This window comes from Pan paniscus, chromosome 22, assembly GCF_029289425.2.
Source record: "Pan paniscus chromosome 22, NHGRI_mPanPan1-v2.0_pri, whole genome shotgun sequence".
Lineage (NCBI taxonomy): Eukaryota > Metazoa > Chordata > Mammalia > Primates > Hominidae > Pan > Pan paniscus.
In genome coordinates this window covers 21224879-21243932 of record NC_073271.2, presented here as the reverse complement: position 1 = coordinate 21243932, position 19054 = coordinate 21224879, and positions in this window count along the sequence as shown.

Genomic DNA, 19054 nt, shown 5'->3' with positions numbered 1-19054 from the left:
GGATTTTTAAAGGATAGGTTGATCCCTTAGGAGTCATTTATAATAATGGGTATGTAGTATTCAGTGGCTTAGTTCATTTTGTGCTGCTATAACAGAATACTAAATATTGAGTAATTTATAATGAACAGAAATGTATTGTCTCAGGGTTCTGAAGGCTGGCAAGTTCAATATCAAAGTGCTGGCATCTTGTCTAGGCCTTCTTGCTGAATTATCATATGGCAAAAGGTAGAAAGGCAAAGAGGCAAAAGAGAGTCAATATAATGACATTAATCCCTCCCATGAGGCAAAGCCTTCATTGTCCAATCACCTCCACAAAGTCCCACCTCTAACTCTGCCACAATGGCAAATAGATTAAAACATTAATTTGGAGGGGAACCAACATTTAAATCATAGCATTTAGTGTGGAGGAAAAATGGGCAACAGAGGACATGATTCCAACTATTGAAGAGTTTCAAACCTAACTAGAGGAATAAAGAATATATACTTGAAACTATGAAGAAATAATTTTAACATAATTCATCAGTAAGTATATGATAGGGGGTTTGATCCAAATATAGAAATGCTAAGATAATATAAGTTAAAGAGATGATAACATGGAAGTAAATTTAATTTAAGAAGACTCCAAAGTTTTCCAATTCAATTTTTTTATTCTATAAGAATATTAATTCACTTATATGTTACAGATAAAATTTAGTAACCTATAATTAGACATTAGATGCTTACAGTTTGAGAATGTGTTACAATAAAGAATATTCATAATACATCTGTGCTTTATGCTTATAATGAAATCTAGGGGTTCTTGATGCAAAAGTTACTTGGGACTCTGTAACTTAAGATGTTATGTTTGCTCTCAAGATATCCTATGGTAGTCAGGTTGATGCATTAAATATTCAGTAAAACCATAATCACTAACTTGCTAAGGATATAGAAAAATAAAAGCAATTTTCTTTTCTTGGCTCTTGCTTGATTTTGCATTTTAAAATTAGATTTCATTCACTGCCTTTCAAATTGGTAGCTTGCATCATATTCTGCCCTCATCATCTACGCTCTGTTTTTATTCACCTTTTTTTTAAGAAGTGGCATAGACCCAAAAGTGAAATTACATGAAGAAGAGGAAGACATAGTTAGCATTTTTCTAAAGCAGCACATGGAAGCCAAATAAGTTTATAAGATTTAGTTCACTCCTGTTAGAATCTGAAAGGCACATGCACTTTCTCATGAGTTAGGCAATGGCAGTTTTTTAACAATAAACTATTTCAAACTTTTCAAATAGTCAATTACAAATTGTCATGTTATGAGGTTATACTATTCTTTTCAGTAAGCTTGAAATGCAACATTTCAATATAAACTAGAAATATATTTTAGAAAATCCCAAGCCATTGTTTATGAGAAATAAATTTGTATATCACTATCTCAAAGCGCCAAAATTGTTTTTTGAGGTGTTTATCCACACACACAAAAAAAAGAACATCTAACGTACCATTGGAGAGATGACTCAGGAAATTGGATATATCTGACCGATGGGCAAATTGTCATGAATGCAAGACAGCTGAAGTTCACAGAGAAGCAGAATGAGTATTGTTTGCAATGAGGCTACTCAAGCATCTAAGTTGGATGGAGACTGAGAACCAAGACTACCTTTCATCATAATAACTATCTGATCCAGGAAACTCAGATGCTGGAATATCAGATGGCAAACAAGTAAATAATGTCACTGCTTTAGAAAATTCTTGTTAACCAAATTATTCTAGCATACAGTTTTCTCATCTGGGAAAAGAGCTGTCTTTTTAAGAGAATGGTTCGTTTATCAAAACTCCCCTGAGACCCTTAACTGGCCATGCTTACCAGTCTTCAACTCTATCATGTGAAATTTTTCAGATCCAACCAGTTTCCTACCTTTAAAAACTTTCCTTAAATTGCTCAAACCCATGCCCCAAACTTAATAAATGTCCTGTTTTATATTTTTCCTTTCAAGACACTATTGGCATTTCTCAAGGTGGAAATCTCTCTTGCTCTCATAAGTTTAACAAATCTAGGTGTGCTGTGGTGGAAGCCAGTCTTCTGATGTCACAAATGCCGTGTTTGGTGACATTAAAAAAAATGGAAGCAGGTCATGACTTGAAGACACCATAAATTTGGGAAAAGAGCAGAAAAGCAACTCGCGAAAACTTTCCCAAGTGATCAATGTGGAACATCTGGAAGACATCACAGAATGACGGAGAACAACTTTGGAATCAAATACAAGACAGCTTGAATGAAAACGCTCATCTTCAGCAAAGTCCAGAACCACTCAACTAAGAAACTGTGCAATGAGAAACAAAATGGAACAAATAGCACTGTTGGAGCATTCAGACACAAGAGGTCATGAAAGATAAAGGGAGCTAATTAAAATTTCTGGCTGAATCCTGCTGAAGACCATACAGTTGCCCAATTTCTGTAGCGATCACAAGGATGGTGGGAACCTGGAAGTAGAGAAAATGAGGGAAGAAGAAAATGGTAATCACTGGCCTATCAGTCAGAACTTGATCTAAAGAGTCTTACTGTGGATGTTAACTTAAATAGGTCACTTAAAATGACCTATTTAAGGAGAAAAACAGGAAAGATTCAGAAAACGGTGTGAAGAAAATCAAATGAATGAAGAGCTTACAGGATAAGTAAAAAGTCTCCAAACTGAGCAGGGATCTTTGCAGTCTGAAAATGTGCAGCTTGAAAGGGAAATTTGGAAGCTTCAGCTAGAAAATGTAATACAACTTTAGAGAAAATCAATGAACTGCTTAGAAATAGAGAAGGAATTTCCCAAAGTGTGTAGAAACATGAACTCCACATATCAGGTACAAAACTTTTACAAGAAGGTGGCTAAAAACATCGACAAATAATTATGGAGTGCTTCTTTCTCCCATTGAAATGAGACTCTGATTTGAGAAAAGAGCTTAAGAAAGTTGGATGGCTGCTCTGTTGACTGAGAGAAAGCTCCATGGACTCAGAAAAGAAAATGATCACAACAGGCAAATAAAGGCTAATATTAAGTTCAAGTTCCAGTTTTTCCCAAAGGACCCTTTTGTTTCTGCTGCTCCACATGCAGCTTATAGAGGCCTAGAGATGCCAGGGGGTCTGTTGAGTCATAAGGTCCCCCAGGGAGAGTCATGCATTGAGGCCTTAGGGACTGAGGGTCACCCGCAAATTTGGCTCAGCTTTTATAGCATTGGAGTCCTGAACACCCACAACCACAGCAGAATATCTGCCTTGTCATTTTAAAGTAATTTTGATTTATCTCTTTTTGGTTTAGCTACTGTTATTTAATTGATGTTAAAATTGCTCTTATTTAAGTAGGTACAGCATAATTTCTAAGATTGTATTTTTAAATAAAGATTTATTTAGATATCTGTTATGAATACATCATTTTTACATCACTGCAACTTCTAGAATTAGATACTGTAAATATTGTATTTTGATAAATATAAGTTCGACCATTATTTAAACCATCACCAAAGTTTTACATACATAGAGACATTTGAAATAATCAAGACTATTTCTGTATGCTAGAAGCTCTTGTCAGAAATCAGGACAATTATTTTAATATTTGCCTAAATAAATTCTGGTTGATTTTGAAAAGCAATGCAAACAAACACACAAAAAACCTAAACAACAACACAACCCATTCAAACTTTATACTGTTTTTATTAGCATAGCCCTAAATTTACATATTAATTTAAGAAGGTTTACATTCTGAAGTCACTTGTTTCTTGCTTTAGATTTTTAAAAATATTTTTGTTATGTTTAATATAGTGCTTGTTGTCTAAATATTTCTAAAATTCATGCAGTCAAAATCAAACATTTATCTTGATAACAAACATACACATACATACAACACCACAATGTAGATACAAGCACTTTTTAGTTCTTTTGTCAGTATCTAAGGAAAATGTAAAACCAAAGAGAGCCTCAGATTTAATATAAAGAAAGGAAAAAAAGAAAGAAGGAAAAAAGGAAGGAAGCAAGGAAGGAAGGAAGAAGGAGGGAGGGAGGGAGGAAGGAAGAAAGGAAAGAAGGAAGGAAGGAAGGAACTGTGCACATAATTTATATACAATTTATATACATATAAATGATATATAAATTATATAGACACAAAAGGAGAATCTCCTGATTAATCAGACAAGATTACACCAAGAAACACCTTATCCCAAATTATGCAATTGAAAAGACTTTGAGGAAGGCACCTCTCTAGAAATGAAAAGCCAGACAGCCAGCAAAGAAACTGTAACTTCTTTCTATAACCACAGAAAACCAAATTATATTAATTACCTAAATGGACTTGAAAGCAGATTTTTCTCAGATCCTCCCGAAAAAAGACCAGCTGGTTGACATCTTGATTTCAGCTCTGTAAAACCCAAAGCAGAGGAACCAGTTGAGCTAACCCAGGCTTCTGACCTACAGAACTCTCAGATACTAAATGACTACTGGTTTAAGTTATTAACCTTATGACCATTTGTTATGGCAGCAATAGAAAACTAATACAATGCAATTTTAGTAAAAGCAAGATATATGCTATAAAAATTATTCTTTAAAAACCTTTCATTGATTATTTCTGATTCTAAAAATAATACATATTCATTTTTGGAAAATGAAATAGCATAAGTAAATATCAAGAACAAAATTAAAATTATCTACATTCCCATCAATAAAGATCATTACTATTTTTGTGTTTCTCTTTTCAATGTTTTTATGCACACACTTTTTTTTGTAGTACAAGTAGAAGGTTATATATAATTGTACAGCCTTTTAATAAGTAACATTATATTATGAAGAATTTATGTTATAAAATTTTGCATAATATTTCTCCAAATCTACAATGGCAAGACCTATGTCTTTTCTCCTTTTTTAAGACATGAGGTTTGGTTAATTAATACATATGGTAAAATGCAGAGCTCTTAAGTATTCAGCTTGATTGATTTTGACAAATGCATACAGATATGTAACTCACATTCATATATATATATATATATATATATAATTTCTCTAATCTCAAAATCTCCTTCTTAGCCCCTTTCTCATCAATTCCCACCCTTTCAGAAACAACCCCTATTCTCATTTCTATCACCATAAGTTAGTTTTCTCTGTTGTAGAACTTCTTAAAGGGAATCATACCTTATCATATTAGGGTTCTACAGATAAACAGAACAAATAGGATGTGTGTGTGGGGGGGTGGTGTGTGTGGAGAGGGAGGGGGAGGAAGAGAGAAAGATTTATTTTATTTTAAGGAATTGGCACATGGATTATGGAAGCTGGCAAGTTCAAAATCTGCAGGGTAGGCCCACATGCTGGAGATCAGGGAAGAGGTGAGGTTGAAGTTCAAGTCCATAGGTCATCTGTTGACAGACTTCCTATTGCCCAGGACAGGTCCATATTTGTTCTCTTAAGGTTTTCAGCTGATTGGATGAGGCCCATCCACATTATGGAGGGCATTTTGCTTTACTCAAAGCCCACCAATTTAAATGTTGATTTCATTCAAAAACATCTTCACATAAACATTTAGAATAATATTTGATCAAATGTCTAGGCACTGTGTCCAAGCCTAGTTGGTACATAAGATTAACCATCACAAGTCCACTCCTGGTCAGCTTGGCAACCATATGAATCTCCTTAAAGCATACTTAACCTACAAATAAATACAATAACAATGTCATACTTCCACCTAACATGATCCAACTGTCTTATGTACAACTGAAAATGGAATAACTCGTTCCCCCAAAAGAATGCAAAGTCCTTGAGTGATAGTTACTCTTCCTCTTGATATCCCATATCTGATATATCTCATAACTTAAACACTATTATGTCAATTTAACAATACTTAAATACTATACTATAAAGTTAATAGATCTTATGTTACCTATGGGGATAAGAGAGAAGAAAACAAAGATTATATATGTTCCGATAAACCCATTGTAAATTGAAAATATTCTAAGTCAAAAATGCATTTAATACACATAAACTACCAAACGTTATAGCTAGCTTACTTTAAATGTGCTCAGAACACTTACCTTAGCCTACAGTTGGGTAAAATCTTCTAACATAAATACTTCTTTTGTAACAAAATGTTTAATAGCTCATGTAATTTATTGAATACTGTGCTGAAAGTGAGAAGCAGAAAGGTTGTATAGATACTTGAAGTATGGATTCTACTGAATGGGTACCACCTTTGTGCCAGTGTAAAGTTGAAAAATTATAAGTGGAAAATCATGTCAAAGCATTGTAAGTCAGGGACCATTTGTGTGTATGTGTGTGTGTGTGTGTGTGTATACATATGTGTGTGTATATATATGTTTATAAATATGTGTATACATATATATAAACACAAGCATCTTCGTAACAACACAAGGAAGACATACTCATGACAATCACAGTCTTTGTTTCTGTAACTGGTTACATGCTCATAACTGGTATTTAAAACTACTTTCTTCCACTGCCCATCTTATATTCCCATTGCTTTCAGCAAGTAACCCAGCTGATTATGGTTTGTTACCTGGTGGGGTGACCTAAATCTTTATTCCTGAAACGTATGGGCCATTCATAATCCTGCTTGGATTTGCTTCCTGCAGTTTTTCATTGACTTTAATCACAAGGCATGTTAATACTAAGAGACACTGCATGAATTTTTCTGTATTCCAGGCAGATTCCTCCTTACTTCCATTATAAAGTAGCAGTCTAATTTCTCCTTGGAATTCAGAATCAAGCACTCAAGCCAGTACAATAATTTCCTTTTTTGCCTGTTATTCAGAGGACTGACGTGGCAGGGTGGAAGTCTTAACTTCCATTTCAACGGATCAATTATTGTGTTTCCTGGTGGCAGTAGCCCTCCCTTTGGAACTAAGACCTCCAGGCCAGCAGAGCATTAAGTTGTGGGCACAGTAAGCACAAATTTTGCTAGTCAGTCTTCAGGGGTTAATAGTGGATGGTGCAACTCCCATTTCTACTCCTTGATTCCTGGGCCCATGAATCCTGCTGTGAGAGAAAGAGTACCATATATTTAAGGCTGATTTAGAGCACATATATTCTGTTGTAGAATCTTGCCTTGTCTTGTAAGGTATTGTACCTAGCTGTTACTATAAATGAGTCTTCAATAGGCCATTTCATCATTCTATCAAGCCAGCTACCTAAAAATCATGGGGAACATAAGATCAGTTAAATCCCTGAGCATGAGCCCACTACTATAGTTTTGCTATGAAGTGAGTTCGTTGATCAGAAGCAATGTTGTGTAGAATACCATGAGGGTGGATAAGCCATTCTGTAAATCAATGGATAGTAATTTTGACAAAAGCATTACATGCAGGGAAGGCAAATATATTAACAGTGAGTGTGTCTATTCCAGCAAGAACAAACACTGTTCCTTTCCTGATGGAAGCAGTCTAATGTAATCAACTTGCCATCAGGTTGATGCCCCCGGGAAATGCTGCTGTATCGGGGGCTCAGGGCTGTTCTCTGCCACTGGCAGATTGGGCGCTCAGCAGCAGCTGTAACTAGGTCAGCCTTAGTGAGTGGAAGTTCCCGTTGCAGAATCCATGCATAACCTCCATCTCTGCCACCATGGCCACTTTGTTCATGAGCCCATTGGGTGATAACAAGGGTGGCTGGGGAAAGAGGCTGACTGGTATTCACAGAACGGGTCATCTTATCCACTTGATTATTAAAATCCTTCCCTTGAGGTTATCCTTTGTTGAGCATTCACATGGGACACAAACCATCTTCAAATCTTTTTTTCTCATTAAGAAAGGTCTATTGACCTGCCTCTTTCCCAAATTTCCTGGTCAGCAATTTTCCTATCATGTTTCTTCCAAGTTCCTGAACATCAGGTCCATTATTTGGTAAATAATTACATGCCTGATTATTTCTCCTTCCAAGAAAAGTAAGCAACCAATTTCAGTGCTCAAATTTCTGACACCTGAGAGGATTTCCCTTCACCACCATCCTTACGAAATGTCCAAGAAGGAAGCTGTACTGCGGCATTGCATGCTTTTACATGTTGCTTCATATCCTGTGGAACCATCTGTAAACCAGGCCTGAATTTTCTTTCTCTATCGATTGTTCATAGGGAAGTTCTCATGATGTCATAGGGGCAGGCTGGGAGAAAGAAGGCAATGAAGCAGGGGTGGGGACAATGGGCATTTGGACCACTTCATATGGCTTACTTGTCCCTACAGGGCCTGCTTGGACCCAATCACATATACACCACTTCCATTTGATGAGAGTGCTGCTATGCATACTCAACTTTATGGCTTGGTAAGTCAGATAACAGTTCACGATGGGCTCAGGTCAGATGGTAAATGGGCAGCCCACAGTTAAGCATTCAGTTTCTACCAAGACCCAGTACCATGCCAAAAAACAGAACTTTCTTACAGTGCCCAAAAAAACCCAGAACTTTTGACACCTTGATCTTGGACTTCTAGCCCCCAAATGGAGACAAAAGAGATTTTTGTTTTTTAAGTCACCCAGGTTGTAATACTTTGTTATGGCAGCCCTAACAAACGAACAGAGCTGTGATAATGTTGCTCCAGAGAGGGAGGTCATGCTGAGTCCCATACACCTCCCAGTCCTAAGCAGCGACAGTACAGTAACATTTTGAGATCCCACCCCCTACCAGATTGCATCATGCTCTGGGGCCCAAAAGCCACTACATTTCCATATCCTGGAGCGCCATTGACATGTCCCATGCATAGTCACTGCCACTGCTGGCTGCTGCTGCTGGGGCCAAGGCATGAGCCACTGATAGTGACCCTGTCCCCTGATTACAGGGCCCCACATCTTCATGCACCTTGAAGAAAGCCTACCCTGCCACAGCCTCCCTTGCTGCTGGCTTCTGCCATCACTGAGGCATAAGTACAAGCCATTGGTAGTGACCCTGGTACCCCCAACAATGGAGTCTCTATGCACTTTTACACATTCCAAGAAAGGGCTCCCCTACCCTCAGCCACTGACACTACAGGCTGCCACCACCAGGGACAAGCACGAGCAATCTATGTACTCTCCAGCCTCCTCCTGCCTGCAGGGACTGCCACTGAAAGCTACTCTGCCCTCCCCAGTAGCAAAGCCAAAGCATAGTCACTGCTGCCCCTACCTAAGCATTCCACCAAGGCCGCAGATCACCCCATCCTGGCCTACCATAGCCAGTACCTGCACACACCATCAGAGGGCCAGATGACAGGTCCACCAGGCTGGGCTCCATCCCCTCCAATACCCAGTCCAGTCCACCACCTTCATCACGTGAACATTTCTCCAGAGGCCTGAGGTTAGGCACCTCCAACCTACTGCTACCATCACACGTGGCACCCACCTGTATGCACCACCTGCAGGCCTGGGGACTGGCCCTCCCAACCTGTCACTATCACTGATAACACAAATGTGAACTGCTTGGGAACCGAAGGGTTGTCTCATCACTGCTACTGCCATCACCATTGCCACATCCACTTCCCAAGGGCCCAAGAACCCACCCGCCTGCCTGGCTCACTGCAGCCACTACTAGTACCCAAGCAAGCTGCCTAGATGCACAGGAAGACAAATATCACATGATCTCACTCATACGTGGGAGCAAAAGCAGTTGATTTCATGGAAGTAGGAAATATAATGATAGATATAGTAAGAGTGTGAGAGCAGCAGTGGGAGGGGTGAAAAACCATTGTTTAATGTGTACCACATACAGTGAGAAGGAATACGATCTAATATTTGGGGCCTGGCGTGGTGGCTAACGCCTGTAATCCCAGCACTTTGGGAGGCCGAGGCAGGTGGATCACGAGGTGAGGAGATCGAGACCATCCTGGCTAACACGGTGAAACACTTAAAAATACAAAAAATTAACCGGGCATGGTGGCGGGCGCCTACAGTCCCAGCTACTCCAGAGGCTGAGACAGGAGAATGGCGTGAACCCGGGAGGCAGAGCTTGCAGTGAGCTGAGATCACTCCATGGCACTCCAGCCTAGGCGACAGAACGAGACTCCGTCTCAAAAAAAAAAAATCTAATATTTGGTAGCAGAGTAGGGTGACTATTAGTTAACAACAATGTATTTTATGTTTCTAAATAGCTAGAAAAGTTAAAATGTTCCCAACATATGGAAATCATAAATAATTGAGGTAATATATAACCCAAATACCCTGACTTGATAATTATGCATTCTGTGCATGTAACAAAATATCCCAAGAACCCCATGTAGATGAACAAATATTAAGTTTTAAGTATCAATAATAAATAAATAAATAAATGAAAATTTTAAAAAGCAAATTATTAAGTTTGATGTTATAGCGAGGTACCTTTTATTTTCCTTGGGTAGTCTATGAATTTAAATTGACATAGTGTTCCAGGGGGTAGCTAGTCAGACGCCAACAGGGCAGGAGAGGGCCCCTACACCCAACCAAGAAAATCAGGCAACCATCAGGTGATGGTCAGGCAGTTGTCACACCGCCTCTCTAAAATATTAACAGATTGCAGCCAGCACCGAGGAAAGGCACTGTCCCTATAGATAGGAAACACCTAAAACTGGTGATCAGCAGCTTCCTGATAAGATCTCAGGAGCTCGATGAAGGGGCTTAAGCATGCACATTAAGAGGAAAAATGGTGGAGTATGACCTTCCAGGGTCATTCTGCAGATAAAGGGAACTCAAGTGAGCATGTGTACGACTCCAGTAAACACTGCGCATGCTCACCTCCCAACTGCTAGCAGGCCACTGCACATATAGGCAGCCCACCCCAAAGAAAGAATCAAGGGAAAAGAGATGCAAGACGCCAGAAGTAGGCCAGCCAACATATAAAACCCGAAGCCCAAGGTCAAAGGGGGCACTTGTCCTCCAAGATGCCTGTAACTACAAGTTAACATATAAAATATTGTTAAATTTAAGATGAGTAACGCTAGGACACGGATTATTTAGTGAGACGCAAATAAAAAATTTAAATTTTTTTAAAAAAAATTCCAATTCAAGTTTACTAGTTAGACAAATATAAAAACCTATAAGAACTGAGTTTTTTAAGTAGCAACACAAATGACATGAATATACATCTACAAATGTCTGCATATACATATATAGAAAGAGATAAATCTAGATCTATATACTTAGAAATAGAGCATTCACAATTTCTCACAGAGAAAAGTTAATGCAGAGGCAATGAAATATGAAGATGCTATCATTATTTTCAGAAATCCTTGCAGTTTCCATGGTAAGGCAATATGTCATATTATTAGGTTCATTGAATATCTAGTAATGGACTGCCCTGGATCGATTGAAGGTTTAACATATCCTCTATTCTTGACTGTGAGTTTAGGCCTATGAGGTACAATCACTGTGCTTCAATTTTCTCACTTGTAAAGTAGGAAAAAATAATAGCACCTGTCTCATCAGTTGTGAAAATGGCATGAGCTAGCAAATAGAAGGTGGGTAGAATAAGGTATTTCAGATAGTAAGCAACTCAAAGCTGTTGTTGTTATTATTATTATTACTATTAATTCTGGTACTAGCTTTTGCTAGTATTGAATGAATGAAAATCTGATATAATTAACAGTATTTAAATGTTCACAATAATCATGCAATCTGTGGATCCATGTACAATTTACATTTTATTTTATATTTTTTTCTCTTTGCCACCCCTCCCATAACACACAAACAATACATAAATACATTTCAGCACTATTCCTTTCTTTAAAGCGTTCAGAGCTTTGGATGAAAAAAGTAAGTATTTTGATATTTCAGAATATTCCAGCAGTGTTCATCTTCTGCTGTTGCACTTTACATTTGCACAATGCTGCTTCAAAATAACAAAAGTCACCTTAAAAATAAACTTGGCGGGACTGGGCGCGGTGGCTCATGCCTGTAATCCCCAGCACTTTGGGAGGCCAAGGTGGGCGGATCACCTGAGGTTGGGAGTTTGAGACCAGCCTGACCAACATGGAGAAACCCCATCTCTGCTAAAAATACAAAAATTAGCCAGGCGTGGTGGAGCATGCCTATAGTCCCAGCTACTCAAGAGGCTGAGGCAGGAGAATTGCTTCAACCCAGGAGGCCGAGGTTGCAGTGAGCCAAGATTATGCCATTGCACTCCAGCCTGGGCAACAAGAGTAAAACTCCGTCTCAAAACAAACAAACAAACAAACAAACAAACAAACTTGTCGGAAGGTGTGTGGCTCACTGTTTCACCAAGGAAGTGAGGAATATTCTATGCACAAGCATCAGGGTATAGACTGCAGAGCTTCCTGGCTGATGGTATAGCTATTTAGGAAATGAAGCTATGGTTTTCACCTTACCATTCTTGTGAAAACTTAGAGAAATACCTTGTTTAAATCGAGCAGAATGTAAAATTCTTCTGAGTTGTGAACCATGGAACTTCTGAACCCTAGGGCAAAACTAACGATGTAGTTGATAACTAAGCTAAGGAAATTTTTTTGCAGTTACTAGAAGTGAAATGACAAGATTAGCAGTGGTAGGGATAAAAAAAAAAATCCAACAATGCCTTGTGTGTTCTGTATCATAGTCTTAGGGCCCACGAGAGTCAAGGGGTTCTCCTGTGGTTACGATTGCAGGAGCGTGTGATGGAAATGTGGGCCATTGGGGTCTCTCACTTACCTTTTCCCCCTATTGAGGAACCTCTCCAGGTTTCCAGCCAAGGCTGGCCAAGGAGGCTGCCTCGTTCCCCTCTCTTTCCTTGCTTTAAGTGTCTCCTGTGACTTCTCTGTTGAATTCCTGTTCTCTCTTGGATGATCTATTTGAAGTGTGATCATCTACTAGCTATATTAGCTCTTCTTTGTGGAGGAGGTGAGTACCAGCTGCCTGTAGTCAGCCACCTGAAGCCCCTTCTCATTTGTTTTAAAAAAGTGAATTATTTTAAACATAATTTTTAAATGAGAAAAAAATGTATTTGTTAACACTTATCATTTCCAGTGCACTGCAATTCTTGGTGTTTCCATCTGGTATTATTTCCTTTTATCATCAACAACTTTTTTTTTCAATGTTTTACAAGTTTCTCTTATAACTTTTTAAATAGTGTAAGTCTGTTGGTGACAAATACTCTCATGCATTTATTGTTTAGAAATCTTTCTTTGAGCTTTTTTTTTTTCTTTCTTTTTCTTTTTTTCTGAGATGGAGTTTCACTCTGTCACCCAGGCTGGAGTGCAGTGGTGCTGTCTCGGCTCACTGCAAGCTCCGCCTTCCGGGTTCATGCCATTCTCCTGCCTCAGCCTCCCGAGTAGCTGGGACTACAGGTGCCTACCACCACGCCCAGCTATTTTTTTTTTGTATTTTTAGTAGAGATGGGATTTCACCATGTTAGCCAGGATGGTCTCGATCTCCTGACCTCGTGATCCGCCCGCCTCGGCCTCCCAAAGTGCTGGGATTACAGACGTGAGCCACCGTGCCTGGCCTGAGCTTTGTTTTTTAAGGCTATTTTTGATGGGTATAGAATTGTAGGTTGATATTTCCCCCACTCCCTCCCCATAACTTTAAATATGTTATTTTCAATTATCCTTTTTTGACTTCCACTGCGTCTGATAAAAAGTTATGAAATAGATTTTATGATTTTCCCCTGCATGTGACCTGGATTCTTTGGCTTCTTTCAGTATCTTTCCCACAATCATTAGTTTTTAGCATTTTGATGATCATTTAGCTTGAGATAGATTTGTTTGTGTTTATGTTCCCTGGGGTCTATTGTGATTCTTTGAAAAATGTTGGCTACTATTCCTTAGCTATTTTTCTCTCTCTCTTTTCTTAAACACTCCAATCACACATATGTTATAACACTTTAAAATGTTCCACAGATCACTGAGGCTCTCTTCAACTATTTTTCAATATTTTTTTCTTTGTTTTTATTGAATGTTTTTGACAACCCTATTTTCAAAGTCATTTTAAGTTTACTTTTACAGTGTCTCATCTGCTGCCAAGTCTACCTAATACATTTTCCATTTTATGTGTTGTATTTTTGTTAACAGAACTTCCATTTGGTTGATTTTTAATGGTTTCCATCCCTTTAATGCTTCCCTATTTATCTCTTATTTATTATTTATTGGGCATATTTTCCTGACTTACTGCATGTCTAGATAACCTTTATTACATTCTAGATTTTCAGAATGCTCTAATATTGAGTATCTCCATTTTATTGTGTTTCTTAAGAAACTAATGAGTTTGGTTCTTGCAGGCACTTAATTTACTTGAGGATCAGCATGCTAATTTAAACTTTGGTTTGAAGCTATGTTTGAGCAGTTCTAGAGTTGCCTTTACTGTAAACTCTACAATATCTATTTGTTTATAGTGTGATGTTTTTGGAATTTTACTCAATGTCCAGAATGTAGAAGAAGGACTTATCTCTCTGGCTAGTTTGCACACAGATTTTTTTTTAACTCTCTTCATAAGTTCTAGCAATTATTTAGCTCACAATTCCAGATAGATGTTCTTTTTTATTAGTTTTTGTTTTTTGCCTGGTTTCATGGAGTCTTACCCTGTGCATCTACACTTATAAACCAGCCAAAGACTAGCCAGAACTGTGAATAAGTTTCTCTACGACTTCTGGAGCTCTTTTTCTGCATGTCTTCTCTAATATCATGTCTCAGAAGTCAGATCTCCTCAGCAGCCCCAGACTTCCATTATCTGTCGTCACAGATCAGCAAGATGCCTATGCTGGTACTCTTTGGACCATGTCCATAAACAATGTGTGATCAAGCTATTTGATTTGTAATGAGGAAGTGTTTGGTGACCTTTAAAATATAGTCTTGGAGGTGTCACAAACATCCTATTTCAGGTTGATAGTTTTGAACGGGGATGAGAAAGTAACTATAGTTATTAAAACTCTCACTACATATCACCATAACTGATTTCTCAAAATGTAAGAGAGATGGATGCTGTTACATTCTTTTAGAATAAACAGAATAAAATATTCATCAACCACAAAGTTGGTGCTGATGATCATGGCACCAGAAATAACAATAGGACAAAGCACCATCAACACTTAATGAAGGTAAAGAAAACTGCAAGTTTATTTTATTCTGAGTTTTTTTTTTTTTGAAGTGAAGGCTTGTATATTTAACAAATTTTGCACACATTATAACTATATTTCTTTCTAACTGTGAGAATCTGTCCCTTTGATTTTTCATCCTATAGTTTATGAAAGAGGTATTCTAAGAATATCTTAATATTTACATAGTATGGACCTCCCCCCCGCCAAAATGAAGAGTTAGTTAGTACTTTGCTGATTTCCATAACTAAAATTTTTAAACAATAATATAGTTATATAAATGAAGAAAACAACTGTTTAGCTCTATTTTAGAAAAAGTACAATAAATGTAAATAATTAGGGAGTTATTATTTACTAGCATTATGTGGCATAGTATAGATAACATAAAATGTAACAAAACTAAAACAACTGGACTATAGTATTCTTCTGTTATCATTGTTATTCACAAGAAGCAAGAAGGAGTTCCTGGAAGACAGTTCATGATCCAAACACTTCTGGTTCTCTGTAATTTTGTGTATCTTTTTCAATATAAATCAAATCTACCATGCAGGTAAAATCAAACTGAGGAAAGAAAATATGACAGACAATAAGCTTTAAAAAGGAAGCTTAGAGTCTGAAGTGGTACTTTATAATGGTGAGAGCTACAAAGCAAGAGGATGAAACATTTCTCAGATAGTTTTCTTGCTGCCATGACATAACCTGGGGCATTTTCAATGATTCACCGATGTCTTTGGAGGTGGTGGAGAGGTTTGTACACACCCTCCCAGACATCCCAATCATCACTTAAGTAATATGATAAGGTAAATTTGTCTTTGTTACTGTAACTGAGTTGGTTTTTATAAAAATAGTTTATGCTTCGCAATCTTAGATTATTGTAGCCTGACACATTTCTGCTATACTAATCTCTGACCTAACTCTGTAAAATGGCTGTGTGCTGATTATAGGTTTTATTGTGTATAATAGCTGGTATTGATTGCATACCGGAAGCCAGTTGATTCTCAATGTAATGCACTATTGATAATAATTAATGACTTGCTTGCCTGTACTTAGAAAAAGGATGCTGATAATTGTAGAAACAAGGAGAAACCCAACAAATTTTATCATTTAAAAAAGGGAAGCCTGGAAATTCAGGTGTTCTTAATAAGAAAAATAGATGTATTTCTTATAGAAAATAAACATAATGGTAAATAAAGAGAGTAAATCAGACTTTTTTTCCTTTTCTACTCTCTGTACTCCATTTCTCTTGAAGTTTGAAGTTAGATTTTGTATAACCAACTAATATGTATGTATTAGTTGGTTAACGAAGCAGAAATGTGTTTTTCCATTCTGCTGCAGCAAAGTATCAAAGGAATGACTCTGAGACAGGAATAATCCAGGGTGGTCACAGGATAATGGAAAATTCCAAGCAGCAGTTTTGCATGACTAGCAAATAAAAACTGTTGAAACAGTTGCATAAGCTAGGGGCTGCTAAGACGGTAAGATGGCAAAAAACAGTATGTGGGCCAAGCTGGCTAACTGACTGGACCCAATATGGTGCTGGATTTGACCTAAGTTTCACCTAGGACCTCATCATGTGCTCATTAACATACTAAATAATACGCCCACCAGTGCCATGACAGTTCCAGGAACATTCATATTTGGTTTAAAAATGGTTGGCACCACAGTTCTCAGAAATTTTCTCCTTTTTCCAAAAATCTGTATGAAAATCTTCATGAATATTCCACCCCTTGGTGAAAGAAACTCATAAAAATAGAAGCTCCAAACCCCACTGGGCTCTACTCACTTTCTTGAGTATGCCTGCACTCCCCTTTCTTGAGTGCGTACTTTGGCTTTGCAACAAATTGTCATACTCTCACTGTTTTCTGACTGGTTCCTTGAATTCCTTATTTCAAGTTGTCAAGAGCCTTCACTCTGGCTGGGATGGAAGTCCCATCAGTGTTTGGGCACCTCCCCTAGCTCAGGTATCAACTCTTCTACTATAGATTTTTCTAACAAGAAAGTACATGAGAAGGTATGCAGGAAACATACCAAATCGAGAGACCATGTCTAGCATGCAATCATTTTTTTAGTTCTCAGAGAGAAGCCACCATTACAGCTCTTCTAAGTTTTTGCTCTTTAATTTTTCAAACTTTATAAGAACAATGCATTTGCCAAGGTAATAGAAGTTAGCAACTCAGAAAGAGTTATAATAGCTGCATAAAATAATGTTTAAGTCACCTAATATAGAAATGTATTTTGTTCTTTCACAAAATGGATGGTTAGGAAAATGTATTAATGAGTAGAAAAGATTTAATAAAGTAATATATTTTCACTTTTTAATGAAAACTACAATTGACATTGAATATACAAATATATACAGTTAAATTTTTTTCTTTTTTTGAGCGCCCAGGCTGGAGTGCAGTGGTGCGATCTCGGCTCACTGCAAGCTCCGCCTCCCGGGTTCAAGCCATTCTCCGCCCTCAGCCTCCCGAGTAGCTGGGACTACAGACGCCCGCCACTGCGCCCAGCAATTTTTTGTATTTTTCAGTAGAGACGGGATTTCACCATGTTAGCCAGGAAGAAAGAAAGAATTTTAATAGGTTCCCATACCAATTGCAGATGTCAGGTGTAGTTATTATTCATCTCAGGCATTTCAACAATATTGTACCTGGCATTGATCTAGGTGCAACGTATAAAAAATGTTAAAAAACATTGTTCTTCAACTCAGGTATTCCTTCAAGGCATTATCCTTCTAATTCCCCAAATCAAATATTTTATATGGTCTTGATTTAAAAAATGATTGTAATTATATTTCTGGTTAGCGACTTGTGCGTTCACTGATTTTGGAATTCTTATTCAGTTCTTAAATTTGAAATAAGCAATTTATTTTCGTTTTTAAAACTGTTCTTTCTGATGAGTTTTTAGAGGGGATGGGGAGCTCAAACCTTGATAAAAACCTGATGAACATACATTAGTGGATCATCAAGTGTAATTTACAGAAATCATGGGAATTAGAAACCTTCAAGAAAATGGCAATGTAGCAATCTGGATAATTTTTTAGAAACATACTTTTGAGACTAACCAAGCACCCTGCTTGGCCTGTAGTGGGTATTTAATAAACATACATAATCAGTGAGGAAATTTTTAAATAATAATGATTATATTTTTTTCAGGAAAATGAAAATGTTAAGAAATGTTGTACTTGATTATTTAATTAAGAGACAATGAAAATGGGTCCCCGTGCAAATCTGTGATACTGTGATAAGAAATATATATTTGGTCTTCATTACCAGGTTCATAGCATAGAGCTCCGGGAAGCTATATAATTTCATGAGTGATTGGAATGAGAGAAGCATCTTTTGTTGTAATATTTGTTCTTTGTCCTTGGTTTCTGATATAAGGCTTCTAAGACACTTGGAATTTTCTGAGTCATAGGATTGGCTTTGGTATCCTAATGAATGACTCTTGGATGGCAGGGCTTCTGGATACCTGCAGGATAGAGACTAGTCATGAAAGAGGCTTATAATGTAAGGGATGGAACTTTCAGTTCCACCCCTGGACCTCCGGGGAGGAAAGAGGGAGCTGAAGATTGAGTTTAATCACCAACAGTCAATAATATAATTAATCATGCCTACACAATGGAACCTTCATATACATTTCTAAAGAGTGGGGTTTACAAGACCTCTGTGTTGGCAAGTAAATCCATGTGCCACAAGAGTGGCCTACTCCAATTCCATGGAGACAGAAACTTCGGTACTAGGGAGCTTTTCAGACCTCATTCTATGTACCTCCTCATCTGGTTGTTCATTTGTATCATTTGTAATAAACTGGTAATAATTTTTATCCTTTATAAACTAGTAATAGAAAGTAAAGTTTTATAGCTATTGCTTATCATGTTGGCTGTTTTTGTAAATTATTAAACCTGAAGAGGACGTCATGGGAAGCTTCAATTTGTAGCCAATCAGCCAGAAGTATGAGAGGCTTAGGATTTTGGATTGGCATCTGAAGTGGGGGGACTGAGTCTTTAACCTGTGGGGTCTGCACTTACTTCAGGTGGCTAGTGTCAGAATTGAACGGAATAACAGAGCGCCCAGTTGATGT